Raw genomic sequence first — 10,790 nt, 5'->3', positions numbered from 1 at the left:
AAATAAATATTTATACATTTATTTTTGCTTTTAAAAATTAAATTATGCATTTAACGATTTATTTATATATTTCAACATTTATTTAATTATTTAATTAGTATTGGCCCTCCTTACGAGAAAGTAAATAAATAAGTAAATAAATAAAATAATTTTAAAATAAAATAAATAACTAAATTAACATTATAAAATGAATTTAATGAGAACTTAATTTCAATGTTTATTAATATATTTTACTTGCATTTGCTAAATGCATTTGTTCATATTTGAAATCAATGTCTGACTAAACTTTTACTGCACTAAATACACTTTACTTCAGTACACTTAGTGCACTTCCATAATGTACTTAAAGTGCTCTGTTTCCACACACTAACTTTGTACTTAATATACTAAAAAATATTCTTTAGTACTTCTTAAGATAATCTTAAGAACATCCATGTGTACTCAACTGCACTTATTTTGGGACACCATGAATTTGAACTAAAATGTGCTTTTAACATACTTTCAAAAAAAAAAAAAAAAAAAAAAAAACAGATAAAATAATTAATTTTAAATGTACTGTAATAATGTTAATATTCCCTTTATATGATATACTTAACTACATGTTTATGGTGTATTTTAAATAGAACAATCAAGTATTACCATGTCATTATTAACACTTTCTTTCACATTAAAAAAAGAAAAAAAAAAAAAAAAAAAAAGTGAATTTTGGTACACAATCTGAACACATTCTGAATGTTAGAAATAATACATTTGATTTAAATGACTGTAAATAAATGTAAATGTAAACACCCATAGACTGAAAGGATAATTACACTGTTACCACATAGATACAACAATGCAGCACAGATATGATATGTAATGTACAAACAAACAAAACAGTGTCTCTTTATAGTCTTTATCTGACTATAATTTGATTTCAATTTAATTATTAGTGCTAAACTCTAAAAAAAAAAATGCAACTGCATATTTTCCAGTTTACAAAACATCTTAAAAAAAAAAAAAAAAAAAAAAAAAAAAAAAAAAAAAATTGTCAGACCAACAGATTTACCCCAAATATTTTCCCAACTAGACAAACGCAGTCGTCTGAACATTAGAGCATGAATAAATTTTGCTGTTACTGTTACAGGATTATTATTATTATTATTATTATTATTATTATTATTATTATTATTATTATTATTATTATTATTTTATTTTGTTTTATTTTTATTTATTTATTTATTTATTTTTGCTGACTTCATTTTAACTTTTTTGTTGTTGTTGTTGTTGTTTTGTCATTATTGTTGGTTATTTGTTTGTATTGTGATGTAAAGAGCTCATATTTTACCAACTGGTGATTGTGATCATTTTTAAGTTTTCTCAACTTTTTTTTTTCCAGTGTAATTAGTGTTAGTCACATTTGTTCAACAAAGAAAATCAAATGTACTGCAGTATTACACAGTACCTTCAGTGAATCCAGACTGGATGAAGGACATCAGCACTACAAGCAGAAGAAACACAGATATGAAACATTTCCATTCATTCAACAATGCAAATCACACACTGAAATGACTAAAGTAAATGTAATGTACACTTTATGTATAAAAGACTTACACATGCAAACACATTACAAGTAAATATTAAAGTTAATGTGGTTAATGTTTCACACCACTGATTCTTCACTGGAACAAAACAGTAAAATAAAAATAGTCAATTTTGACTTTATTAGGACATTAAAGTGAACCAAAAAGGAAACTAGCTGTGAATGACCTCAGTGCTTTTGATGTTTGCAATGTAAATGCAACCAAGTTAAAACAAGTGACTTTTAAGAAACGTGGCACAAGCACAGTTTACACTCAAAACATTTCACAAAATTAAGTTATGAAACAAATATGTTGAAAAGCAAAGACACTTTTCTGATTGTCAATCATTAGTGGAACATGTTTATATGTTAATGTGATGAACTACAGCTGTGCTTTTTCTGCAAATAACGTGAGAACAGACTTCACACATGCACTAAAAATGACACTGAGACAAACTGGATAAAAGTAATTGAAAAAGTGTCTCAGAAAACAGAAGTTAGTTCCGAGAAAAGCTTGAGCATCATTTGTTGGCAGACGTCACTTATATTTAGTGTTGGGAAGGTTACTTTGGAAATGTAATAGGTTACAGATTACAAGTTACTCTATTTAAAATGTAATAAGTAGTGTAACTTTTCAATTAATTTATTAAAGTAATATAACTTATTACTTTTGATTACTTTTCTAAATTTCTAATATTTTCAACTGTTAATCGTTTTAAAACATTAAACCAGGCAGAGTTAAACTTACAGTTGCACTCAACACTGATTACTGTCAGACTTTATCACTTTAATCTTATAATTAAGATTATAATAAGTAAGTGATAATATGCATCTTTATTTTGCAGTAACAACTGGCTGGATGTACATTATCCCACTTATTACACAGCTGCTTGCAAAAGTAAATAACTGGACACAAAACACTGATCTGAGTTGAAATATTTGAACACAAAACTTCCATGAAGAAATCAGTTGCTAGCAAGTGGCAGGTTGAGAGAATTAAGAAATTGTACACATAATATTGAATTGAGATTTAATACTTTATTAGCTAAAAAAACGCAAAGCTTCCACCAAGAAAAACCATCATGCATATAGCGCCGGCTTATGACTGACCAATCAGAATCAAGCATTCCACAGAGCTGTGTAATAATTTAATTTAAAGCACAGCCACACAAATTCAGACTTAACACCTCTTATTTACTTCATACTGTAAACTAATACTTATTTACTATCATACTGAGATCAAATATAGATTTGAAATCATAACAAGAAATAGTTTAATAGCTGTGATACTGGTTTTGAAATCAAATGTTTGCATAATTATGACAGGAAACACTGGCATCTAACAATGCCATGGAAAAAAAAACAAAAAACAAATAATCTTAAAAAATGAAGTATATGCATAAACCCAAATAGGAAATAAATCAGTTATAAGCAGTTATAAGCATGTGTTATAAGCATGAATAAGCATGTGTCCTATTCTGTGTCCTGAACTCCTGAAACACTGGTGTCTCATTTTAGAGCAGTCAATGCAATTTTGGAAAGAAGTCAATTAAATCTGTATGTGGGTGTGTGTGTGGAAAAAAAAAAAAAAAAAAAAAAAAAAAAAGTAACCCCCTTTGTAATCATTAACATTTTCAAATGTAACTGTAATTTAATTACTCATTTTTTCTTAGTAACTGTAACTGATTATTTTGTAATTAAATTACGTAATTCCGTTACATGTAACTAGTTACTCCCCAACACTGCTTATATTTGATATATTGTGATTAATGCAATGATATTTAGACATTGGTAAGTGTGATTTAAGCATCAAACTATTTTTAAAATGTTTTTAACATTCATGCATTCATGCATTCATTCATTCATTTATTTATATATTTATTTATTTATTGGGCCACTTTGTGGACGATTCATTTTCGAGGGGTGAAGACAATGAAAAGTGATGTTTGGTCAGTGTTCTCAAACTCTCTGAGTCTCTAATGGAGAGTCTATTTAAATATACAATATCATACAACACCAAACTTACATTAACATAAATATGTCTACCTAAAATAAGAAGAACTAGCAAAAGCACATGTCCACAGGGCCTCCATCTTTCACAAGCAGCACAGATAAAGACATGTTCTCTGAAACTCTGTATCTGATCCACACGTAACATATCATCACATTGAACCAATAAACAATACAATAAACACTGAAACCCTCCTACACACAGCACATCATTTATCTTCAGCTGAATACTGTATTAAAAACAGAATATCAAAACAGAAGATAGTGTAGAATATAATGAAATACTCACAGAGTATGAGAGGCAGTGCACTGGACCCCATACTGACACATTAATAGACTGTTTTAACAGTGCTGTGTGCACTAAATCAGACACTTCCTGAGTTTCACAGTTTAAGAGGAGATGAGGGAGGAGACAAAAGCCGACATAGAAATACATGAAGAAACAGGAAGAAAAAGACATCCATTAAAGATATTTAGTCTTTTCGTGCATGCAAGTTACTAAAAAAGACTGAATGTCTGCAGTAGTTGTTCTCACACTGCATTATTTTCTTCATTCATTCTACCAGAGCCGCACACATTACAAACAGACCAGTTATAAAGTAAAACCATGAGGTGAATCTTAATGTAGGCCTACTTATGTAATTCCTGCTCTTATTTGAGTTATTAACTAAACTGCAACTAAACTGCTTTTACACAATGATTGATATAAAGAACAAGTAATACATTGTCTCTGTCAGTAAATTCTGGCAATATCTGCACAATCACTTTGTTGTCACAGAAGTATTATTGCATCACCATATTTCACATGTAAGACAATAACCCAAAATCAAAACTCAGTGTGATTTACAGAAATATATGATGAAGAAAATAACAAACAAACAGACAAAAAGAAATTGAGTTTAAGATAATTCACTTTTTTGGTACATTCATACAATCAGAGACGAAATATAAACACCAACACATGTATAAATTATTTTTTTAAATTAGATATTGTCACACACAAGTGACATATACATTCTATAAAACGATTTTGATTCAGATTGGATGGAGTGAAGATTCACCACAACAACATTTAAAATGTTTATTTCTACTGTAAAAGGTTACATGACAGCACTTACTTCTTAGACCAGGAGACTCGGGTGTATCTTCAGCAGGATTCTTTATTGAGAATGTGCTGTTTGATGCTGCAGTCATTTATTTAGAGAGCAGTGCTTACAGGTCAAGACAAAGCAACCTTAAAGTATGCAAAGGATGTTATTCTGAGCCTGACCAGTTTTACATGCCCCAATCCAAACAACATATGTGTACCATGCAGATACTTCATAGAGATAAAAAGAAGTCCACACCATAAGTAGTTCTGGTCATAAACACTTGCCACAACTTCCAAGATTGGAGCAGGGCCACCAAAAATCATCAAAAGGTGATCATCTCAGATACTGCACTTGTTTAACTATCAATATGGAGAACAAGAACTGGCAGAAGCCTCTCTCTACACATTTTGTTTCACCAGTTGGTACTATTGTTGCTTTACTGTCAAATAAAATATAAGAAAACAGAGACTCTAAAATTTGACATTATACAGGGTTTCTGAGAAGTGGAAGTAAATGAAAATGACATGCACATGTTGCTGTGAATCTTTTGCTCTTGTGGTCGTATTTTGAGGTTTATGAATCTAAAGAAGCAGAATAAGAATAACTATCTCCCACACTCTTGTTAAAACCAGAGAGCAGAATCAGAGCAGAAGTCAAACCACGACCGTTAGCTCAACTTATTTATTAGGCCTCTTAACACTTCTGTCATTTTCTCACTACAAACAAATAATTCCATTACAATTTACGTCTACAACCAAACCACATCACTGAGAGAAGTGTCTGCAGAACTTGCTTCAACTGTGAACTTTGATGCTATGATTATATTAGGGATGTTTCTGTTTTTATGATTATTAAATCTCTGCAAACATAAACAAATTATAATAAAGTATGCATCTTTTACTCTTAGATTTACTTCTGAGAATTTTGTCTTGTATTGATTATCTCTGAATTGACATAATATTTACCTGACTGATAATACCACTGTAAAAAATTTCCCGTAGATTTTACAGCATTATACTGGCAGCAGGGTTGCCAGCCCGTTACTGTAATTTTTACTACAGCAGCGCTGCTGTAATTTAAATTTACAGCATTATCCTGTATTTCCGATTACAGCAAATAACTGTACTTTTTACATTGCTGTTTTTTTTGTTTTTTTTTTTAACAGTAAACTACTTTATTTTTGTGTATTCTATATATGCAGTATATATTTTCCAGATTGCTGAATATTAATGACTGGCAATTTAAACAATTCATTAACTGCATAAGCTTTAAACAATATTTAACTGCATAAAGTGTTGTATAGTTTGAAACTTGTGCACCTAATATTTAAAAAAATAAAAATAATTTGACACATCTTAATCTTGAAAAACAGATCAAATTTTATTTAAATTTGCATGAAAGAAATTTGCATAAAAGAAATGTCATATAACAGTGCATTTAGTATTATTTTGAATTTCAAAATAAATATTTACTTGAAAAACATATTACCCTTAACTTTAAGTTTAACCAACATTGAGCCAAAGTTTTACCAACATCAAGGTAACCCACATGGTCATAATTAAATAGTTCCAAATACCACAATGGCAGTGATGAGTTTTCACAACCTGGCAAAACAACAAGGTCACAAGTGAGTCCAGCAAAACTTCTGATCAAAAAAAGAGAACAGTTCAGCTCCAGACGCTGTCCCATCCCAGGATGCAAAGAGTGGCTAAAAATATTGAAAAAGAACAAAGAGGAAAATACATTAAGCCTCGTTCAGACTGTCAGCCCATATCCGATTTGTATGCAAATCCGATTGAAATCCGATCATATTTAGGTAGTCTGAACAGCAACAAACTACATGAAATCTGATTTGGTCAAATCCGTTTCGAGCTACATTCGTATGTGGTTTGGAATCCTATTCAAATCGGATTTATGCTTTTTCACGTTTTCATGCCACGTAAAACGTAAACACGTCAGACGTTTTTGTGGAAAACATAACAAACGTCTTTGCAGAAACAAGCTTGTGTTGTTGCGAACTGCAAATCAAGTGGGAAAAGACAATATACAGCTAGTATACGCACCTCTTTGAGTTTTGAAACCAGCGGAGACAGCAGCACAGAATAAAGTCGCACATTCCAGCTTCCTGCGTTTCTGCCGCTGCTTTAGAAGACGAAATATAATCAAACGAGACGGCAACGTTGTCATATCACAAGACAGCATCTATATTGCAAACTGTAATGCTGTTATTGTTGATTTTAGCGTTGGCATAACAACGCAACGGCATTGCCATGGAAACCAACGCACATTCCGTAAAACGAAAGAGCGCTTATGGACACACAAATCGGATTTGAACAGTTATGACTGTGTGGACAGTCAGTTATTCAAATCCGATTCCATCCAGATATGGACAAAATCGGATTTGGGTTAACAGTCTGAACGAGGCTTAAAGCCTAGATATTTTTTATAAAACAATGATACGGTCAGATACAGAGGGATGCCAGATCAAAGACAGATAGAGTGATGATTGTTACAATTACATACAGATAAACTGCCATTAAAATGTTTGGGGGATCAGTATGATTTTTAATGTTCTTTAAATATATATATATATATATGCTCATCAAGACTGCATTTATTTAAACCAAAATACAAGAAAAAACTGTAATATTGTGAAATATTATTACAATTTAAAATAAGTTTCCTTTTTTACTCTACTTTAAAATATAATTTATTTCTGTGATGCAAAACTGAATTTTCAGCATCATTACACCAGTGTTACATGATCTGTCAGAGATCATTCTCATTTAGTTTCAATTGTCAATGTTGTCAATGTCATTGTCAATGCTGTCAGTGTATGTTTTGGAGCCTGTGATACTTTTCAGGATTCTTGAATCTATAGGTTTAAAAGAACATCAGTTATTTAAAACAGAAATCTTATCTAACAATATAAGTCTTTACTATCACGTTCAATGTAGCACATACTTGTTGTAAAAAAAAAAAAAAAAATAATTCTTTTTAATCTATGAAAGAATCCTGAAAAAAGTATTACAGGTTCCGAAAAAATAAAAATTAAGCATTGCAACTGTGTTAAGCAGTTTCTAAAATTGATTCATTGTAATAAATCAGCATATTACAATGATTTCTAAAGGATCATGTTACACTGGAGAAATGAGAAGACTAGAGTAATTAAAGTATATTAAAATAGAAAAAAATCACTATTTTAGATTGTAATGATATTTCTAAACATTATTTTTGATAAATTAAATGCAGCCTTGATGAGCAGAAGAAACCTATTTCATGAGAAACATTTAAAAAAAAAAAACGTACTAATCCCAAACTTTTGAATGACAGTGTAGATAATAAAAGAATATAATAAAAGGGGATGTTGGTGTGTATGAACTTCTTACATTTCAGAAATTCTGCTGAAAATCCTTCACTTTGCAAAGAAGAGTGGCAACTTGGGTTCACATTTGCCATTTGCCCTGTGGTTTTAGATGGAACTTTTGCTTTCAAGGTCTTTGTTCCTCGTAAATATCTACAAAACATTCAGGAAACAGACAATATGTAATTCACATTAGTTTAAGCTTTTGAGACATCTGAATCATTCTTTCTTAAAATATTGTCTCCATTCTGGATATGAGAAACATACATGTAAAATGCAAGTATTCAAACGTTTAGAATGCAACCATTATTATTATTACCTTTGAACGAACTCCAAATCTCCGTCTGTCTCCTGGTAAGGTTACTCCAGAGTGAATATATGCTGCGAAAAGGCCAGACAAAAAGATGGGCTGAATTAACTCATTCTTTAAACCAAAGTTAGCAAAAAGCATTACAATCAAACAATAAGAGAATTAGCAAGTTATTAAAGGTACCCGCACGTCTCGCTGCTTACGTTAACCGCTTTAACAGCACCGTTCAGAGTTTACGTGACATGCACTGATCCTCCGTGAGCGGGATGACCCCGAGTTGCGAGATTTAAGTAACGTCACGTGTTTCATTTCGGCGCCTGTGTTAACAGATGACTGCCTCTGCAAATTTGATTTACATCATAAAATAATAATGAGAAAGTGTGCTGAACAACACGACGTTACCGTGAATCACAACTGTTGTCAGTGAAGCGTGTTATTCTTAACGTAGGAACCCAGAGATTTTCCGCCTATAGCCGCTATGAGGCCGAGGAACGTGTGAAATCCTCCCGCGACCGCGCTGCTTAAACCCGGTAGAAGTCTCCCTCGCGCCCCGCGGACGGAGGATTCGTTAAACTGCGGTTACCGCGAATGTAGACAACTTAATATACTACTGCAGTTACCAAACATGAAAAACAAAAACTGAAATACGTCACTTTATTCTGTAATTTTTACAGTGCAGCAGGTCCTTTCGAAGTATAAAAATTGGAACTGAACAATATAAGCCAGTTCCACAAACTGTAAAATAACATTAAATAAATCGTTTTTTTGAACAGGTTCATTAAAACGATCGATCTAAAAGAAACTTTTCATGGAAACGAATCAGACTTCTAATCACTATTAGCGAGCAAGAGCAAATTAATGGATGTTCAATGGAAGGGTGCATCCTCAAACTCAGACAAGCTCAGTACTGACTCTTTTCATTAAGTTTATTTTCATGAATCGACGTTCAGCGACGTTTGATGGCAGCAGCCGACATATGCAGCCTTCGTATGATGCAGCCTTTCGTTTGAGAGGTGCCTATAGATTAGCTTTGATGAACTGAAAACGGCTCTGAATGGGGAGTCGATTCCCCTTGATGGAATCGATTCCAACCTTTGGAATAGACTCTCGATTCCCAATGCCTCGGAAACCTTTATATGCAGATGATTTTCGGAAGATATAACAGAATGATTTACTATACCATTTTGCTTTATGCAATATGTGTTTAAAATGTCCATAAATGTGTTTTCCCATTGTTATATACATATCTATTCAACGTGTCTAATTTGCATATTAATGTGTTTTTGGGGCAAAGGATAATGAAAAAAAGAAGTCTACATAGTGCTGGGTAAAATATGGACATATGATAATGCATTATTTTGTCATGACTTTACTTGCACATCATAATTAATTCACTGTTAACTACTAACTAAATCCAGCTCATGTTTTTAATAAACATACTATCAATTGCATATGTATTAGTAAAAAGGGAAATGCCCTTTAAAGTTTAGTTGTTAATGTATGTAGTATATTTTTACATTTAATACGTAGGATCAGTGAAAATAATGACTGATCCTGTGTCATCCAATAACGTTTATGACAAAGCTGCACATGTTGATAATTTAATTTAAATGAGAATATTAATATTACAAAAACTTTTGTATTCATTTTTAGTAAATGTTTGATTTATTTAACTCTTAAATGTTGATTAATGCATTAACTATCATCCATGTTATTCATGCATGACTCCAGTTGTAATTAAGGATCTCTCTTGATTGGTTCATAATTAGCTCATGTCTTCACTAATCATGAGTTCATGTTGAAGTAAGTATTAATTCAGGTATTAGTGCATTATTAGTTATGTATATTTACTGTAAAATGTTACCTAGTGGGAGTTTAGGAGGATAATGATATTCAACTCACCTGCAAACAAGCTTTATTTAGTTTACTTGTCTTTATTATTTTGCCTTTATTTCGGTGTGTTCCATCATATTTTGATTTAGTTGTTTGTTGTCATAAGTTATTGTTTTAGGGTGTTTGTTTTGTTATTCATTGGAGGTACTTTTTTTGCTCGTTGTTGTTTTCTTGCATGATACGTGTTCCCGATCGTTTCTGCTGTAATAAAACTTTATTCTTGGATTTGGCTTGCATTTCCCCTTCTATGCTGAATTTAAATGGGGGTTCATAACAGTCATACTTAGAAGGGAGAGGTTATTATTTGAGTATAGGAGAGCATAAGTCTAAGCGGACATCCATGACATGTGGAGGCCCACAAGGCTCAATTCTTGCACTGCTCTTGTTCGACCTGAATATGCTCCCACTGAGTCAAATAATGAGAAGAAACCAAACTGACAATCAAAGCTATGGAGATGAAACCCAGATTTAGCCTTAATGCCTAATATCTACAGCCACACTGACTCCCTCTGCCAAAGCACTGATGAAATTAACACTCGGATGTACCAAAACTTTCTTCAG

General features: G+C 31.9%; 1 long non-coding RNA gene across 2 annotated transcripts; it reads right to left on the bottom strand.

Annotated features, from left to right (window-relative positions):
- Positions 1-6,109: 6,109 nt before the first annotated feature.
- LOC127157363 (uncharacterized) lies at positions 6,110-8,539 on the bottom strand. Of its 2 annotated transcripts, XR_007825893.1 has the most exons (4): positions 8,346-8,539; positions 8,052-8,179; positions 6,726-6,804; positions 6,110-6,370 (listed from the first exon to the last, which is right to left on the bottom strand). It is a non-coding gene; the product is annotated as an uncharacterized LOC127157363 (long non-coding RNA). The 2 variants fall into 2 exon arrangements; XR_007825892.1 differs by lacking the exon at positions 6,110-6,370 and having other exon boundaries at positions 6,414-6,804.
- Between the last annotated feature and the right edge of the window lie 2,251 nt (positions 8,540-10,790).

This window comes from Labeo rohita, unplaced genomic scaffold (assembly GCF_022985175.1).
Source record: "Labeo rohita strain BAU-BD-2019 unplaced genomic scaffold, IGBB_LRoh.1.0 scaffold_1059, whole genome shotgun sequence".
NCBI classification, from domain to species: domain Eukaryota; kingdom Metazoa; phylum Chordata; class Actinopteri; order Cypriniformes; family Cyprinidae; genus Labeo; species Labeo rohita.
The sequence above is the reverse complement of the archived record's forward strand: the minus strand, read 5'-3'. Positions and strand labels throughout refer to the sequence as shown.